Genomic DNA, 20,024 nt, shown 5'->3' on the forward strand with positions numbered 1-20,024 from the left:
AATCTACTGGAGAACTGGAGAACCAGACACTGGGATACCTAGCCTTAAGTGATGCTCACAACAACTCGGATTGGTATAGTGAGGGCACTATTCCTGCTTACACAAAGCAATATTTGCAACAACCTGCACCACCAATACCATTAACACCAGACACTGTGTCTACCACTCTGCTCCAGGGAGTTGATCTTTCAGCAATTTCCCCTGAGTTTCTCATAGCCTCATTACCACTAGCACCTGCTAAATGTTCTAGGAGAGTGCCTCTGATTGGTGCCATAAATGCAAAGCGTGCTGAAAGAGCAAGTATCTGGAATAGTCAGCTTCTTTAATATAAGATGGAAGCCCTGTATATATACAAAAGAGCTTCAAATACTAGGCAGCCAAAAAGAAAAAGGCAAATGTCACTGCAATTCACTCTTGTAACTGCCCAACAGACGCAAACATATTTCTTCCTATTCTTATTCCACTAACTACTTCTGCTCAATATACTGCAATATATCCTTCAACAACTGAAAACATGTTCTCCATCTCCCCAAAGTGGGGACATCATCAGTTGGTGCAGGGGGTGGTAAACAATTTTTTGTAAGTTGTTCTTGTAAGTAAAGTTGTATTGGAACACAGCCATTCCCATTTGTTACACATAATCTATGGCTGCTTATGTTCTGCAATGTCAGAGTTGAACAGTGGCAAGAGACTGCATGTCTCACAAAGTCAAAAATATTTCCTATCTGACCGTTTACAGAAAAAGTTTACCAACCATTGAATTAGTTCATCCAACTTCAAGTCCACAGTTCCTGAGCAATGTCTATTGTTCCTTTAATCCTATCATTATTCCATCACAATATTCTGTAACCTCTAGACTAACTTATAAAGACAGACACCAACTACACATCCAATATAAAATAGTGGGGAAATAGAAAATATTTTAAAATAATTTTTAAAGATAAATGTATACTTTATTACTTAACTCAACAATTGTTCATTTTTCTAAAAAAAATTTTTTTTGATGTGGACCATTTTTAAAGCCTTTATTGAATTTGTTACAATATTGCTTCTGTTTTATGTTTTGGTTTTTTGGCCCCGAGGCATGTGGGATCTTAGCTCCCGAACCAGGGATCAAACCTGCACCCCCTGCATTGGAAGGTGAAGTCTTAACCACTGGACCACCAGAGAAGTCCCAACAACTGTTTATTGAATACTTACCATGTGAACTCTTCTATACACTGGAGTTACAGCTGTGAACAAACTTTCTATTAGGAGTGACAGGCAATAAATATCGTTTAGATAGTGATGAGAAGAAAAATAAAATGGGTGGGGGAAGGAAATACATGGAAGAGCAATAGAGTTGCAGATTTAGACAGGGTAACCAAAGATGGCCTTGTTGAGAAGTTGACATTGAATAAAGATCTAAAAGAGATGATGAGATGAGATAAGATATGAGTTATGCAGGTATATGGGGAAGAAAAATTGAGACAAGGGGAACAGCAAGCACTGAAGCCCTGAGGAAGAAAAGCGGTGATGGTGAGAGTAATAGATGATGAGATCAGAAGGAGCTAGATGATGTAGAGTCAAAAAGTCATTATGAAGGACTTCCCTGGGGCGCAGTGGTTCAGAATCCACCTGCCAATGCAGGAGACATGGGTTCGATCCCTGGTCCGGGAAGATCCCACATGCCGTGGAGCAACTAAGCCCATGCACCAGAACTATTGAGCCTGCGCTCTAGAGCCCACGAGCCACAACTACCGAAGCCTGCGCACCGGCAGCCCGTGCTCTGCAACAAGAGGAGCCACCGCAGTGAGAAACCCTTGCACCACAATGAAGAGTAGCCCCCCACTCGCCGCAACTAGAGAAAGCCTGTGCACAGCAACGAAGACCCAACACAGGCAAAAATAAATAAATAAATAAATTTTCTTTAAAAAAAAGTCATTATGAAACCTTTGACTCTTTCTCTGATGTGACACAGCAGGGGAGAAAATACAGATCTATGCTACAGTTCTTCTTCCTGAAAATGGTCATGAGAGCATAGGAGATATTTATGAACTTCCTTCTTAAAGGAAGACTGCACATTCTCACTGCCTTTAGCCAGATATTCACCAGATACTCATCCTTCATACCTGAAAGATCTGAATCTTTGGTGGTCCTGCCTGTATAATTTGCTGTAGTCTTCCATTACCTTATACCTCTGAATATGTCAATAACAGAAGGAGCTTATACCTCTGAATATGTCAATAACAGAAGGAGCTCCAAATGACCACCTGGTCTCCATCTATACTACTCCTGCCCCTATTTTGGAGTAGCAATCCTTTTTTCCCCGATATCCCAAATCAATTACCTCAATAAGCCATCATAATTCCCCCCCCGCTTTTTTTTTTTTTGTCATTTGGACCAGTGTTAAAAGTGACCTGAAATGACCAGATAAGCGTCTGAGTTTCAGATTTGATTTATTTACTGTTGTATTCCCTGGTAGAAGCATTCTTCTCTTGCTTTCTCAGACTAATAAATAATCAGAGCTCAGAGCTGTAGGTACAGGAAGCAAAAATATTTTGAGGAGACTATTATGCATTCATTTAGAAGATATTTATCAACAACTGACATGGACTCTTTAAAACTATCAATGCTATAAAGTAAAAACAAAGAAGCTGGGGAAATGTTCTAGACTTCAAAATGTTAAGAGACATGACTACTAAGTGCGATGCAAATTCCTAGATTGGTTGCTGTTTCAAATTTTTTAAAACAGCTATAAAAACATTATTGGGACAATTGAGGAAATTTAAAAATACACTGGATATATACAGCAATGTGAATTATCCTGAGTGTGAAAATTGCATTGTGGTTACATAGTGTATGTATCATAACTGATGCATGTTGAATTATTTAGGAAGTCTAATGTCTCCAACTAACCCTCAAAGGAACAGCAAAAAAAAAAAAAAAAAAAAGCATGTGTATGTGTATATGAATAGTGGAACTGAAAGAGAAATAAAGCAAAGGTAACACAATGTTGACAATTACTGAATTTAGGTGTTTATGAGCTCACTCAACAAATACTTGGTTGGATGGGAAAAGAGGCTGAGTTTCATCTATAGTATTGGACGTTTTGTCTACCTGATTATTGAGATCTTCCTCTGAAGTGGGCATCTTCAGTGAGCATTCTCATGGGACATAAATATTCTAACATTCTGGGCCCATTCTGAGAAATGTGCCCTCATTCTGCTTTTCTAAAACTCTTTGTAAGCCACTCTTCAATTATTTTACTTCCAAGTCTCTGACCGTTCATCACAACTCTTAGTTATTGTCCATGAATCAGTGTACATATTTACCTTGTCACCTATTTTTCTAAGCAAAGTGAACAATGCAATGACCTGCTTAAAATTTAATTGATGGGGGTAGGAGGGGTTCTCTCTTCCACTGCCTTTCAGGACCACCTCTAAATGGAGCTGTAGCCTGATCTTACTCCCTAAAATCCAGTCATGTATCCAACTGAAGACATCACCACTTGGATGAACAATACATGTCTCAAACTCAATTTGTTCAAAATTAAGCCTCTGATCTGTTCTTCTGGCTGAATAGAACTGTAAGCCTTCTGGTTGTAAAACCTGAATATATGTAAGCCAGGATGGGATTTTTTTTTCTCCTCAGTGAATGATCATAGAGAATTCCACATGAAGCCCTAGGTATGGGCTAAGGAAAAAGCAGCAGAAAATGCTGTAAATGTCACTTACTTTGCTTGTTCATGGACATACATAAACCACCTTCTCTTGATGATGGAATGCTGCTGGGAACATCAGACTTTATGGCTTGGTTTATGGAGGGCTCCTCAGAATTCATGGCCCCCTGGTATCTTATGGTCAGATATTCAGTCTCTATAAGAGACCGGTATCAAAACAAGAGTTGCTTATCAAAAATAGAGTAGCTACTTGCCAAAAAGAGTGTAGTTTTTCTCCCAAAATATAGGATGCCTCCATTTTGATCCCCCTATTAGAACTTTCCATCATCTCCATACAGCTCCCGACCTGCCTTGATCAGCTAGAGAAACTCCTCTTGCTTGGAAGCCCTCTCAAAGCTGAGAACCTTTTGCGTTAACCTGAAAATGGGTCAGAGCAGCATACTCACGTGGCATATGTTGCCTCTAAAATCCGAGGGGGCTCACCAACCAGTGTCTCTTTCTTAGTGGTAGGTAGAGTAGCAACCTGATATTCATTTTAGAGGAAATATCCCAACTTATTGACGCTAAAGTGCAAGTAGCTCTGCGCCAGTGGTGCTCAAAGTGCATTTGATTACGTTATATAGAGAATGTGCCAAAGTTTTTTAGGAGAATCATACCAGGACTTTAAAGCAAAACAAATCTATGCTCTCTTATTAAAAATTATATAATATATTATATAAATTATAATATATTGTATAAAATATAATAAAAAATACATGTATATACATATATATGTCACTTTTTAAAGAAACAGCCTGTGGCTTTCTATACTGAGCCTTAGTAGATATTGATCCCTGGTGGGTACTGAATGCATGCCCATGAGACACCTGTATTCATCATAAACTTAATATTATCTAACTAGACATAAAGTCAAACGTCAGCACACCATCATCAAGTGAAAACAATGTAAACAGAACTATACCCAAGCAGATCCCAAAGTCACAAGGAAGTTATACGAATAGGTGGTTCACACTCCCAGCATGATGTTTCTGACTTCACTGTCATACCTCCCACATCCCACTTCTGTGGCCTCATGGTTATTTGCTTCTGATCATTTGCCTGCAGAGGGGAAAAAAAAATCTAACAAAGTTTATAAAGTTCTGTACGATATGGTAGCTCTTGCCCTAAAAGGACTTCTGTGACATTCAGCTTCACTTAGGTGAACCCTGAAGAGCAGCGTGAAAGAAGTATCTCCCTGTGAGAAAACTTCAAGAACTATAACTTAGTGGATACTCTGCTTCGTGCAACTGAAAACATTTTATATGATATGAATTTTCCATATAACACTGCTGCAGACAAAAGAGCTCTGTAAGTCAATAGTATGATATCCATTGGATTTACAGGTCTTGTCTTGCATCCCATCACTCAGAAGCAGTTGGTACTGATCTTATAGAACAGTGACATGGCTACTAAAAACTCAGTTTCCTGGCCAACTGGGGGATCATGCTATATTGAGATGTGAAGATGGTGTGGTCCTGCAGGATGAAATAAATTCTCTAAACCTTTGATTAATATATGATGCCCTGGGAATTCCCTGGTAGTCCAATGGTTAGGATGTTGTGCTTTCACTGCCAAGGGCTTGGATTTGAACCCTGGTTGGGGAACTAAGATCCCACAAGCCGCGCAGTGTGGCAAAAAAAAAAATATACACACACACACACACACGTGTGTGTGTGTGTGTGTGTGTGTGTGTGTGTGTGTGTGTGTGTAATGTCCCTTCTCCTCTCCAGGAACCAAAATAGTAGAAATGGTGGTTATGCCGCCCACAGTTTAACCAATGACCCTTTCACAAAGTGTTTCTTTCCTGTCGCCATGACTTTGGGTCCTGCTAGTTTAGCAGTTTTAATAATTAGGGTAGAAGTACATCCTTCAGGGACATAAGAATTTTGTGAAGTGGACAAGTAGAAATGTCTTTTAATCAGAAAATAAAGAATCACAATTTAGGTGAGAAGACAGGACTAGAGGCAGCAGTTTGAGAGTCATCAGGTATCAGATGTAAAGGTGTAAGAGAGGATTAATCCTCTGAAGGAGAATGCAGACTGAACAGCCAGCCAAAGACTGTGCCCTGGGAAATCCCGCAAGCAGAGGCTCGATGGAATGAGAACAGACTGATGCAATTGTAATAAAAATCAATGAGACATTTCTAGTTTTAAGTGTTATTTGGCAGCCCCTGACTCAGCCTCTCCCAACTGCTGCCTACATTAAAAGACAAAGAAAAATGATAAAATGTATACCAGTGCAGAACATGAAGACTGACAGGTTGCTGACTGCCAAGAGGAATTATCCTGATTTATGCGGCCAATGGAGTTGAATTCAGAAAAACATTTGGTGGCCCACCCGTAGTCTTCTTCATGAGTCAGAGCAGATCCAACCCTCTGAAAAAAGGTAGGATGTCTGGGCATCCTTCCCCCATCGTTGGCTTGGTGACTCAGAAAGCCAGGATCCATACAGAGCTGCAAACTGAGCAATCAGCCCTCTTTTGCCTGCAAAATCCCAAATCATGCTTTTTGGGTGTAGTACTGTTAGAGGCTAGCATCTTTCTGTGTATTTCTGAAGACTGCGACTTCCAAAGTTCATTAGGAAAGGATGGAGTGGGAATAGAGAAGCAGGTAGTGGTCCATTGTGGCCTGGCAGATTTGTCCCTATGAACAAAGTCTACAGACAGAGTGCTGGTCACAGTGTTTTCTGAGCTGATAGCAAATCATGAATTCCATTGGTTTGTTTTGTCAGAGAATCAGTTAGTTCCTATCCCTCAGGCAGTAACATTAGGACCACAATGTCCCATCGAAGTATAGCAGAGCAAGGTAAGAAGAAACACTGGGGCTACCCTGGACATGGGCATACTAATCTGGTCTCTAGCTAAAGATCTAACAGTAGAGCCAAAGGAAATCCATGCTTCCACCTGGGCATATGAAGAGTATACTGCCTGTAGATGAGAAAACAAAGAGCGGAGAAAACTGTCCAAACTGACTTAAGGTTTTAATAATTTCCACCAAATCTAGCACTATGAAAAGCTATCACATGTTCATGTGTTTTATTTCCTCAGGTTAGCATTCATGGCTTTGTCTCCAGCACCTACTAACTAAGGTCAATCTTGCCTGACAATCTTTGAAAAAGATCCAGTTCTGGGTTCACCTTACCCCACAGATTTCATGTTTCAGATTATTGTCTGCTTCTCAAGACTGCAAAACTCTTAGACTTGGGTTACCTTTTGCTCCCTACCCATAGCTAGTGGCCAGCCCTGCCTACTGGCATACAACTTGCCTCAAATCCTGGGAACCCTGGTCCATATCAGATACCCAAGCCCTTTTCTCACCCAAGAGAGATATAAAAAATAATATAGAAAAAGGAAAATGAACATAGTCCAGAAGATTCACAGTTTTACTTATCTCTGAAAGTGATTTTCATTTAGAAAACTGTTTGACACCCTCAATAAGAAAGCAAGAAGTTATGGCCTGTCCAAAACATATTCAGAAGGACAAAAGAAGAGAAGATGAGATAAAATCCAAACTGAGAATTATGAGTATGTCTGAAGAGTAACCCAAAAGAATTTGGACAGAAGTAATAGTAAATCAAAGACAAATTGAATAAAAATGTCCAGACCTAACAGAAGACTTAAACATAAATTAATGAGATTAATGGAAGAAGACTCACATCTAGACATACCTTGGGAAAAAAATTAGATAACAAGGATCTTATAGGCATTAGGCAGACTAAAACAGATTACTTATAAATGACCAAAAATCTGGTAGTCCTCATGTAGAGCTTCCACTATAACAGACTTTGTAACATATTTGCAGGGATACAATTTGAAATCCAAGCTATTGTGTAAGTATGAAGCAAGTGTGAGCCAATGTGTTCATGTGTAACGGCAAGAGAAAAATGAGAGACTTCAGAATAAGCATACCATTCGTGTTCGCTTCTTTAAGGAAATCTTAAGTATATATTCAGCTAATTAAGAAAGAAATCAAAATAAGAGTTCCAAATGAGGAAGTTGTGCTATAAAATATGGGCAGTGGACATTAAAGCCCATTAAACATCATTCATTCATTCATTCATTCATTCATTCATTTAACAAGTATTTATTGAGCCATTACTACGTGATAAGTGTTAGAAATGCAACAGTGAACAAAACTGTTGTCCATGAGTTAGTGGGAAACAAAGAAAATTCAACAAGTAATTATAATCATCAATGTGTGCTATGAAGCATATAGTAGAGGGAACTAGCCTATTTTAGGGGTCAAAGAGGATAAACCAGAAATGAAATTCTTAACTGAGACCTAAAAGGTTGCTGAGAATTAGCCAAGCAAACAAAAGGAGGGGAGAGAGTGTTCTAGACAAACTGAAGAGCTCTTATAAGCCTCAGAAGCAATACAGGACATTTGAAGAATAGAAATATGTTTGGGAATTCCCTGGCAGTCCAGTGGTTAAGACACTGCGCTTTCACTGCCAAGGCCATGGGTTCAATCCCTAGTCAGGGAACTAAGATCCCACAAGCCGTGCAGCATGAGAAAAAAAAAAGTTCACTGTAGCTGGAACTTGGAGACCAGGCTAGAAAGATAGTCTGGGCCTGGATAATGACTGTAAACCATGCTAAGGGGGTTGGCTTTTATCCTAAAGGTAAGTCAAAATATTATAGAAAAGTTTAACAGGAAATAGATGACCAGATTTGAGAAAATCTGATTTGAAAAAATTCAGGAAAAAATTTCTTGTATGTAGATAATGGATTGTACTGTAGCATAGGTAAGTGGGTAGATTCAAAATATTTACAAAAAAAAGATATTTAGGAGACAATCAATAGGATATGGTGGGACTTCCCTGGTGGTGCAGTGGTTAAAAATCCACCGGCCAATTCAGGGGACACGGGTTCGAGCCCTGGTCCAGGAATATCCCACATGCCGCAGAGCAACTAAGCCTGTGCTCCACAACTACTGAGCCTGCTCTCGAGAGCCCACGAGCCACAACTACGGAGCCCGTGTGCCACAACTACTGAAGCCTGCGCACCTAGAGCGCATACTCCGCAACAAGAAAAGCCACCGCAATGAGAAGCCAGCGCACCACAACGAAGAGTAGCCCCCCCAATGCAGCCATAAATAAATAAATAAATAATTTTTTAAAAATAGGACATGATGAATGATTAGACACTGCAGAAAAGGGAGAGGAGGAGTTAAGACTGACTAGTAGTTTCTAGCAGGGGCCATTGGGTGGATAGTCATGCTGCTGCTGAGAGGGGAGATATTGGAGAAGGATCAGGTTAGGGGGATAGTTCAGTTGGGGACATTTCGATTTGAGGAATCTAGAAATCATTCAAGTAGGCAACTGGGTATATGAATCTGCCGCTCAGGGAAAAGATCTGTCCCAATGTAGAGATTTTTGAGTTAAAAAGCAGTTGTCAAAAAGATGGGCAGACATCAGGAGAGGCAGGTGGGAGGGGCCCTCCAGGAGGAGTGGGAGAGGAGCAGAGGGCGATTGCTCCACCCACTCAGGCCCGGGTAGCCTGCTGAGCTCCCAGGTGAGGTGCCCTGCCCTCTGAGACCAGGGGTGGGGGGCACACCTGGGCCCCTTCTGTTCCTTGAGCCTAAGGCCCACCCACCACAGCCCCCAGGGCCTTTTCCAGCCCTGTGGGTCCTAAGCATAGGCCCCACCCACCGCCCAAACCTCACCCTTGCTTAGGCCCCACTCTCCACAGCCAAGGCCTTACCCGCTCTCTATTTTTTTTTTCTTTTCCCTCTTCCAATTTTTTACTATTGTGGTACTGATGTACCTGCCAGTTGTTGATTCATCTATATTTTTATTTTTACATTCTTTCTAACATATCTGTTAGTTTCCTGGTCTTATTTTATTTTTTATTTTGTTACTCTTCTCTCTCCTCTTTTTTTTTTTTTGCCACTCCATGCAGCTTGCGGGATCTTGGTTCACAAGCCTGGGGTCAGGCCGAAACTCCTGTGGTGGGAGCTCTGAGTCTGAACCACTGGATTAACAGAGAACCTCAGACCCCAGGAAATATTCATCGGACTGAGGTCTCACAGAGCTCCTTTTCTCAGCACCAAGACCCAGCTCCACATAATAGCCTACAAACTCCAGCGCTGGAAGCCTCAGGCCAAACAACTAGTAAAACAGGAAAACAATTCCGCTCAAAAAAAAAAGGGATGGTAAAAAAATATGTCACAGATGAGGAGAAAGGTAAAAACCCACAAGACCAAATAACAGAAGAGGAAACAGGCAATCTACCTGAAAAAGTATTCAGAGTAATGGTAGTAAAGATGATGCAGGATCTCGGATAGAATGGAGGCATGGATTGAGAAAATACAAGAAATGTTTAACAAAATCTAGAAGAATGAAGAAACAAACAAACAGAGATGAAAAATACAATAACTGAAATGAAAAATACACTAGAAGGAATCAATGACAGAATAACTGAGGCAGAAGAACGAATAAGTGAGGTGGAAGACAAAATGGTGCAAATAACCGCCAAGGAGCAGAATAAAGAAAAAAAAAATGAAAAGAATTGAAGACAATCTCAGAGACCTCTGGGACAACACTAAATGCACCAACATTCAAATTATAGGGGTCCTAGAAGAAGAAGAGGAAAATGAAAGGGTCTGAGAAAATATTCAAAGAGGTTATAGTTGAAAACTTCCCTCACATGGGAAAGGAAATAGTCATCCAAATCCAGGAAGCACAGAGAGTCCCATACAGGATAAACCCTAGGAAAAATACACCAAGACACATATTACTCAAACTAACAAAAATTAAATTCAAAGAAAAAATATTAAAAGCAGCAAAGGAAAAACAAAAAATAACATACAAAGGAATCCCCATAAGATTATCAGCTGATTTCTCAGCAGAAACTCTGCAGACCAGAAAGGAGTTGCAGGATATACTTAAAGTGATGAAAGGGAAAAACCTACAACCAAGATTACTCTACCCAGCAAGGATCTCATTCAGATTCAATGGAGAATTCAAAACCTTTTCAGACAACCAAAGATAAGAGAATTCAGCACCACCAAACCAGCTTTACAACAAATGCTAAAGAAACTTCTCTAAGTGGGAAACACAAGAAACAAAAAAGACCCACAAAAGCAAACCCAAACGATTAAGAAAATGGTAACAGGAACATACATATCGATAATAACCTTGAATGCAAATAGATTAAATGCCCCAACCAAAACACACAGACTGGCTGAATGGATACGAAAACAAGACCCGTATATACGCTGTCTACAAGAGACCCACTTCAGACCTAGGGACACATACAGACCAAAAGTGAATGGTTTAAAAAAGATATTCCATGCAAATGCAAATCAAAAGAAAGCTGGGGTAGCAATACTCGTACCAGATAAAATAGACTTTAAAATAAAGACTGTTACAAGAGATAAGGAGGGACACTACATAATGATCAAAGGATCAATCCAAGAAGAAGATATAACAGTTATAAATGTTTATGCATCCAGCATAGGAGCACCTCAATATATAAGGAAAATGCTAACAACCAGAAAAGGAGAAATTGACAGTAACACAATAATAGTAGGGGACTTTAACACCCCACTTACACCAATGGAAAGATCATCCAAACAGAAAATAATAAGGAAACACAAGCTTTAAATGACACAATAGACCAGATAAATGTAATTGATATTTGTAGAACACTCCACCCAAAAGTGGCAGAATACACTTTCTTCTCAAGTGCACATGGAACATTCTCCAGGGTAGATCATATCTTACGACACAAATCAAGACTTGAAAAATTTGAGAAAATTGAAATCATATCAAGCATCTTTTCTGACCACAACACTATGAGACTGGAAATCAATTACAGGAAAAAAAAACTGTAAAAAACACAAATACATGGAAGTTAAACAGTGTGCTAGTAAATAACCAAGAGATCACTGAAGAAATCAAAGAAAAATACATAGAAACAAATGACAATGAAAACACAATGACCCAAAACTTATTGGACACAGCAAAAGCAGTTCTAAGAGGGAAGTCTATAGCTATTCAATCTCACCTCAAGAAACAAAAAAAACTCAAATAAACAATCTAACACTACACTTAAAACAACTAGAGAAAGAATAACAAAGAAAACCCAAAGTCAGGTGAAGGAAAGAAATCATAAAGAACAGAGAAGAAATAAATGAAATAGAAACTAAGAAAACAGTAGCAAAGCTCAGTAAAACTAAAAGCTGGTTCTTTGAGAAGATAAACAAAATTGATAAACCCTTAGCCAGACTCATCAAGAAAAAAAAAAGAGAGGATGCAAATCAATAAAATTAGAAGTGAAAAAGGAGAAAGCACAACTTACACTGCAGAAATACAAAGGATTATAAGAGACTACTACAAACACCTATATGCCATTAAAATGGACAACCATGAAGAAATGAACGAATTCTTGGAAAGGTACAATTTTCCAATACTGAACCAGGAAGAATTAGAAAATATAAACAGACCTATCACAAGTAATGAAATTGAAACCACAATTAAAAATCTTCCAACCAACAAAAGTCCAGAACCAGATGGCTTCACAGGTGAATTCTATCAAACATTTAGAGAAGAGCTAACACCCACCCTTCTCAAACTCTTCCAAAAAATTTCAGAGGAAGAAACACTCCCAAATTCATTCTATGAAGGCACCATCACCCTGATACCAAAACCAGAAAAAGATATCACAAAAAAAGAAAATTGGACACCAATATCACCGATGAACATAGATGCAAAAATCCTGAACAAAATACTAGCAACAGAATACAACAGCACATTAAAAGGATCATACACCACCATCAAGTGTGATTTATCGCAGGGATGCAAGGATTCTTCAATATACGCAAATCAATCAATGTGATACACCACATCAACAAATTAAGGAATAAAAACCATATGATCATCTCAATACATGCAGAAAAAGTTTTGCCAAAACTCAACACTGCTTTTTGTTAAAAATTCTCCCAACAATGGGCATAGAGGGAACCTCCTCAACATAATAAAGGCCATATATGACAAACCCACAGCAAGCATCATACTCAGTAGTGAAAAACTGAAAGCATTTCCGCTAGGATCAGGAACAAGACAAGGATGTCCACTCTCGCCACAATTTTTTTGTTTTTAGTAAATTTATTTATTTATTTATTTTTAATTTTGGTTGCACTAGGTCTTTGTTGCTGTGTGCAGGCTTTCTCTAGTTGCGGCGAGCAGGGGCTACTGTTTGTTGCGGTACACAGGCTTCTCATTTCGGTGGCTTATCTTGTTGCAGAGCACAGGCTCTAGGGCCATGGGCTTTGGTAGTTGTGGCATGTGGGCTCGGTAGTTGTGGCTCAAGAGCACAGGCTCAGTAGTTGTGGCACAAGGGCTTAGTTGTCCCTGGCATGCAGGATCTTCCCAGACCAGGGTTTGAACCCATGTCCCCTGCATTGGCAGGTGGATTCTTAACCACTGTGCCACCAGGGAAGTCCCCACTCTCACCACTCTTATTCAACATAGTTTTTGAGGTCCTAGCCACAGCAATCAGAGAAGAAAAAGAAATAAAAGGAATACAAATTGAAAAAGAAGAAGTAAAGCTGTCACTATTTGCCGATCACATGATACTGTAAACAGAAATTCCTAAAGATGCCACCAAAAAATGACTAGAACTAATCAATGAATTTGGCAAGGTTGCAGGATACAAAATTAACACACAGAAATCTCTGGCATTCCTATGCACAAACAATGAAAAATCAGAAAGAGAAATTAAGGAAAGACTCCCATTTACCACTGTAACAAAAAGTATGAAATACCTAGAAATAAACCTACCTAAGGAGGTGAAAGACTTGTACTCAGAAAACTATAAAAGACTTATGAAAGAAATCAAAGAGGACTTCTCTGGTGGCGCAGTGGTTAAGAATCCGCCTGTCAATGCAGGGGACACAGGTCCAAGCTCTTGTCTGGGAAGATCCCACATGTCACGGAGCAACTAAGTCCATGTGCCACAACTACTGAGCTTGAGCTCTAGAGCCCACGAGCCAAAACTACTGAGCCCGCGCACCGCAACTACTGAAGCCCATATGCCTAGAGCCTGTGCTCCACAACAAGAGAAGCCACCGCATTGAGAAGCCCACGCACCACAACAAAGAGTAGCCCCTGCTCACCACAACTTGAGAAAGCCCGCATGCAGCAACAAAGACCCAACACAGCCATAAATAAATAAATAAATAAATTTATTTTTTATAAAAGAAATAAAAGATGACATAAACAGATGGAGAAATATACCATGTTCTTGGATTGTAAGAATCAATTTTGTGAAAATAATTATACTACCCAAAGCAATCTACAGATTCAATGCAATCCCTATCAAACTACCAATGGCATTATTCACAGATTTAGGACAAAATAATCTTACAATTCATATGGAAACACAAAAGACCCCGAATAGCCAAAGTAATCTTGAGAAAGAAAAACGAAGTTGGAGGAATCAGGCTCCCTGACTTCAAACTATACCTACCTACTATACTTGAAACTACAGTAATCAAGACAGTATGGTACTGGCACAGAAACAGAAATACAGATCAATCGTACAGGATAGAATGCCCAGAGATAATCACACGCACATATGGGCACCTAATTTATGACAAAGGAGGCGGGAGCATACAATGGAGAAAAGATAGCCTCTTCAATAAGTGATGCTGGGAAAACTGGACAGCTACATGTAAAAGAATGAAATTAGAACACGACCCAACACCATACACAAAAATAAACTCCAAATGGATTAAAGACTCAAATGTAAGTCCAGACACTATAGAACTTTTAGAGGAAAACATAGGAAAAACACTCTGACATAAGCCACAGCAAGATATTTTTTGACCCACCTCCTAGAGTAACAGAAATAAAAACAAAAATAAACAAATGGACCTTAATGAAACTTAAAAGCTTTTGCACAGCAAAGGAAACCATAAACAAGATGAAAAGATAACCCTCAAAATGGGAGGATATATTTGCAACTGAAACAACAGACAAAGGATTAATCTCCAAAATATACAAACAGCTCATGGAGCTCAACGTCAAAAAAAACAAACAATCCAGGTAAAAATGCGCAGAAGACCTAAATAGGCATTTCACCAAGCAAGACATGCAGATGGCCAAGAGGCACATAAAAGGATGCTCAACATCACTAATTATTAGAGAAATGCAAATCAAAACTACAATGAGGTATCACCTCACACCTGTCAGAATGGCCATTATCAAAAAAATCTAGAAACAATAAATGCTGCAAAGGGTGTGGTGAAAAGGGAACCCTCCTACACTGTTGGTGGGAATGTAAATTGACACAACCACTATGGAAAAAGTATGGAGGTTCCTTAAAAAACTAAAAATAGAACTACCATATGACCCAGCAATCCTACTACTGGGCATATACCCAGAGAAAACCATAATTCAAAAAGAGAAACACAGGGCCTTTGTATGGAAGTATTATGGCAGCACCATAGCACTGGTGGAGGATGAGGAACAGGTGAAAATTACTGCAGTTCTCTCAGGATCTCTTGGGGGGATCTCTGCTGCCCCGCTGCCAACCCATTGGACTACAGCACTGCTTCTTCAAAGTGTTTAGAGGAGAATCCTTGAGCCTGTTGGAGAAGCAGCAATGGTGAGATGACCCATTCAATCTCCTAACTGGAACAATCAAACTCTGGCTGCTGACATTCTGGAGTTGTTGGCGGGGAGAAGATTAGTGGTCTTGACATTCACCATGTAAATGACAGGGTCTTGGGGCTCCAGCCGGGTGTCAGGCCTGTGTCTCTAAGGTGGGAGAGCCGAGTTCAGGACATTGGACCACCAGAGAACTCCTGGCCCCACATAATATCAATTGGCAAGAGCTCTCCCTGAGGTCTCCATCTCAGTGCTAAGACCCAGCTCCACTCAATGACTAGCAAGCTCCAGTGCTGGACACCCCATGCCAAATAACTATCAAGACGGGAACACAATCCCACCCATTAGCAGAGAGGCTGCCTAAAATCATAATAAGTTCACAGACAACCCAAAACACACGACTGAACGTGGTCTTGCCCACCAGAAAGACAAGATCCAGCCTCATCCACCAGAACACAGGCACTAGTCCCTTCCACCAGGAAGCCTACACAACACACTGAACCAACCTTACCCACTGGGGGCAGACAGCAAAAACAATGGGAACTACGAATGTGCAAACTGCGAAAAGGAGACCCCAAACACAGTAAGTTAAGCAAAATGAGAAGACAGAGAAATACGCAGCAGATGAAGGAGCAAAGTAAAAACCCACCAGCACAAACAAATGAAGAGGAAATAGGCAGTTTACCTGAAAAAGAATTCAAAGTAATGACAGTAAAGATGATCCAAAATGTTGGAAATAGAATGGAGAAAATACAAGAAATGTTTAAGAATGACCTAGGCGAACTAAAGAGCAAACAAGATGAACAACACAATAAATGAAATTAAAAATTCTCTAGAAGGAATCAATAGCAGAATAACTGAGGCAGAAGAACAGATAAGTGACCTGGAAGATAAAATAGTGGAAATAACCACCACAGAGCAGAATAAAGAAAAAGAATGGGGCTTCCCTGGTGGCGCAGTGGTTGAGAGTCCGCCTGCCGATGCAGGGGACGCGGGTTCGTGCCCCGGTCCGGGAGGATCCCACATGCTGCGGAGCGGCTGGGCCCGTGGGCCATGGCCGCTGGGCCTGCGCGTCCGGAGCCTGTGCTCCGCGGCGGGAGAGTCCACGGCGGCGAGAGGCCCGCGTACCGCAAAAAAAAAAAAGAATAAAAAAAGAAAAAGAATGAAAAGAATTGAGGAGAGCCTCAGAGACCTCTGGGACAACATTAAACGCACCAACATTTGAATTATAGGGGTCCCAGAAGAAGAGAAAAAGAAAGGGACTGAAAAATATTTGAAGAGATTATAGTTGAAAACTTCCCTAATATGGGAAAGGAAATAGTCAATCAAGTCCAGAAAGCACAGAGGGTCCCATACAGAATAAATCCAGGGAGAAACACACCAAGACACATATTAATCAAACTATCAAAAATTAAATACAAAGAAAAAATATTAAAAGCAGCAAGGGAAAAGCAACAAATAACACATAAGGGAATCCCCATAAGGTTAACAGCTGGTCTTTCAGCAGAAACTCTGCAAGCCAGAAGGGAGTGGCAGGACAAATTTAGGTGATGAAAGGGAAAAATCTACAACCAAGATTACTCTACCCAGTAAGGATCTCATTCAGATGAGAAATTAAAACGCTTACAGACAAGCAAAGCTAAGAGAATTCAGCACCACCAAACCAGCTTTACAACAAATGCTAAAGGAACTTCTCTAGGCAGGAAACAAAAGAGAGGGAAAAGAACTACAAAAACAAACCCAAAACAATTAAGAAAATGGTAATAGGAACATACATATCGATAACTACCTTAAATGTAAATGGATTAAATGCTCCAACCAAAAGACATGGACTGGCTGAATGGATACAGAAACAAGACCCATATATAGGCTGTCTACAAGAGACCCAATTCAGACCTAGAGACACATACAGACTGAAAGTGAAGGGATGGAAAAAGATGTTCCATACAAATGGAAATCAAAAGAAAGCTGGAGTAGCAATTCTCATATCAGACAAACTAGACTTTAAAATAAAAACTATTACAAGAGACAAAGAAGGACATTACATAATGATGAAGGGATCAATCCAAGAAGAAGATATAACAATGGTAAATATTTATGCACCCAGCATAGGAGCACCTCAATACATTAGGCAAATGCTAACAGCCATAAAAGGGGAAATCGACAGTAACACAATCATAGTAGGGGACTTTAACACCTCACTTTCACCAATGGACAGATCATCCAAAATGAAAATAACTAAGGACACACAAGTTTTAAATAATACATTAAACAAGATGGACTTAATTGATTTTTTTTTCAGTTTTTAAAAGGAAGACTTATTCGACAAGTTTCACTTAGCACAATACACCTAAAAGGAAAATCACAATACAATGAAAAGATTTAAATCAAGGCCTCAGAATTTCATACAAACACCAAGACCAAAATCCTAAAGTATTGGTATTGCGTCTCAAATTTTCCCCATTAACTTAAAAAAAAAAGCTTAAACTTACGAACCATAGAGGTTATTAAATGAAACTAGAATTAATAAACATGCCAAATGTTCACTTTTAATTGTAGACACAGCTCCTATATTGAGTTCTACAAAAAAGCATGTCTCTCAACAATGCATCCAGTGTTAAACGTAATGTGGTGCAAGCAACATTTAACATAATTCAGCTGCTTTAACCTAAATAAACCTACTGTTTAAATACATCCTACAATATAACTAACTTGAGAAAAGCTGAAAATTATTTAACAGTAATAGATTACTCAACCTAGTTACATCCTAAATGAATGTTTGTGTTCAAAAATACTGAAACTTAAGTCTTTAACACAATCCTGATTTCCACTTAGAGTAAGCATAAATCACAAGCTTGTATTGCAAAACTGTTAAAACTTAAGTTTTATTTTTCTTTTAAAAAATGTTGACCAAGAGTCAGTGATCAGAATCAATTACATTCCCCATCCACCACTCATACTGGACATGCTAGACATCCCTCCCATTCCATTCACTCCCATAGATGCTCAGCTTCCACTACTGAAGCAGCTGCTGTTCAGTGCTCCTTGGCTGTCTATGCAGTGTTTGATTGAAAATCACTGGAGTTTTCCTGTAAAACTTGGTCATATCCACTCATGCTGCTCTGGCCACCATAGCCACCTCCATAATGACCACTCAGCTGCTGGCTGGCTGGGCCACCATAACTAGACTGGTTTGACAAGCCCATGCCTCCCATCATTTGGCTACCATAAGCACCACTGCTTGCTCCTGCTGTAGAATTCAAGGAGAGCTCTACATATCTGTGTTTGTAAGCACCACCACTTGCTCCTGCTGTAGAATTCAAGAAGAGTTCTACATATCTGTGTTGCATATTTGCTTTGTCTTTTGCTATAGCTGTCACAGCATCTTCATGAGTTGCAAACTTGACATCTGCTTCACCAGTTGCTCTGCCATCAGGACCAATTTCAAAATGTACTCTCACAGGGTTGAGTGGTGAAAAAAATTATAAATGTCATTCTCAGTAGTTCTGTAAGGTAATCCCTGCATGTGTACACAGTGTCCTGTTGTGCTCTGGAAAGTAGAGCCACCATCCCCATATCTGTGATCTCACATTCCTGAACAACAAATCTATCTGACCCAAATCCATAGCCATCATTATAGACATATAATCATCATAGCCTCCATAACCCCCACCATAAGCACCACGCCTCATCCTTTCAAAGCCAGCTCCTCTTCCAATGCTGTTATACCCTCTGCCATAGGGACCTGGCCACTGCATGGGCATAAGTTTTCGTGGTGGATCATAGTGAGTTCTAACTTCAGCTCGACTGCTTTTAAAGATTTCAATATACCTGTGCCCTATTCTTTCCTTGTGTTTCTTTAGAGCCTTTTCAGCTATTTCCTGTGAAGCAAACTGCACGAAGGCCTCCCCCGTACTCTTCCCCTGGAAGTCCACCAGCAATGTTATCCCATTTGGCACGATTTCCAACCCTGAGAAGAAGTGAACAATTTCTTCCTTGCTACATCCAAAGGGGAGTCCTCTAACCCATACAAAACCATCATTGGCCGTGTCAAGACTATTTGGACCAGTATGCTTCAACACCCAATCCATTTCAATGTTGTTTGACTTGAATACTTCAACATATCTGTGTCCCATAGTTTCTTTGTCTTTTTTTAACGGCCAATTTGACTTCATCTTCTGATTCAAGTTCAACTATATCCTCGCCACTCGGTCTGCCTTCTCTGGTGTAGATGAAATGAACACCTTGAGCCCCATCTTGAATTTTGCAGTCAGAAAAAAACTGCTGCACTTCGTTGGCCGAGCAAGACCAAGACAAGCCCCAGACCTTCACCATGAATCCCGCGCCACCTTTGGTGCCCAACATCAACGTCTTTTAGGGAGTCCGGGTGTCAAAACAGACTCCACACACAACTTCAGCACAGATGAGAAGAAAATCAATTGATATTTATAAGACATTCCATACAAAAACAACAGAATACACTTCCTTCTCAAGTGCTCATGGAACATTCTCCAGGATAGATCATATCTTGGGTCACAAACCAAGCCTTGGTAAATATAAGAAAATTGAAATCCTATCAAGTGCCTTTTCTGACCACAATGCTATGAAACTAGATATCAATTACAGGAAAAAAAAACTATAAAAAATACAAACACATGGAGGCTAAACAATATGCTACTAAATAACCAAGAAATCACTGAAGAAATCAAAG

At 39.9% G+C, this 20,024-nt stretch overlaps 1 pseudogene; it reads right to left on the reverse strand.

Moving 5' to 3' along the window:
* Positions 1-18,308: 18,308 nt before the first annotated feature.
* LOC115863128 (heterogeneous nuclear ribonucleoprotein H-like) lies at positions 18,309-19,675 on the reverse strand (annotated as a pseudogene).
* Between the last annotated feature and the right edge of the window lie 349 nt (positions 19,676-20,024).

Source organism: Globicephala melas, chromosome 1, assembly GCF_963455315.2.
Source record: "Globicephala melas chromosome 1, mGloMel1.2, whole genome shotgun sequence".
Taxonomy (NCBI): Eukaryota; Metazoa; Chordata; class Mammalia; order Artiodactyla; family Delphinidae; genus Globicephala; species Globicephala melas.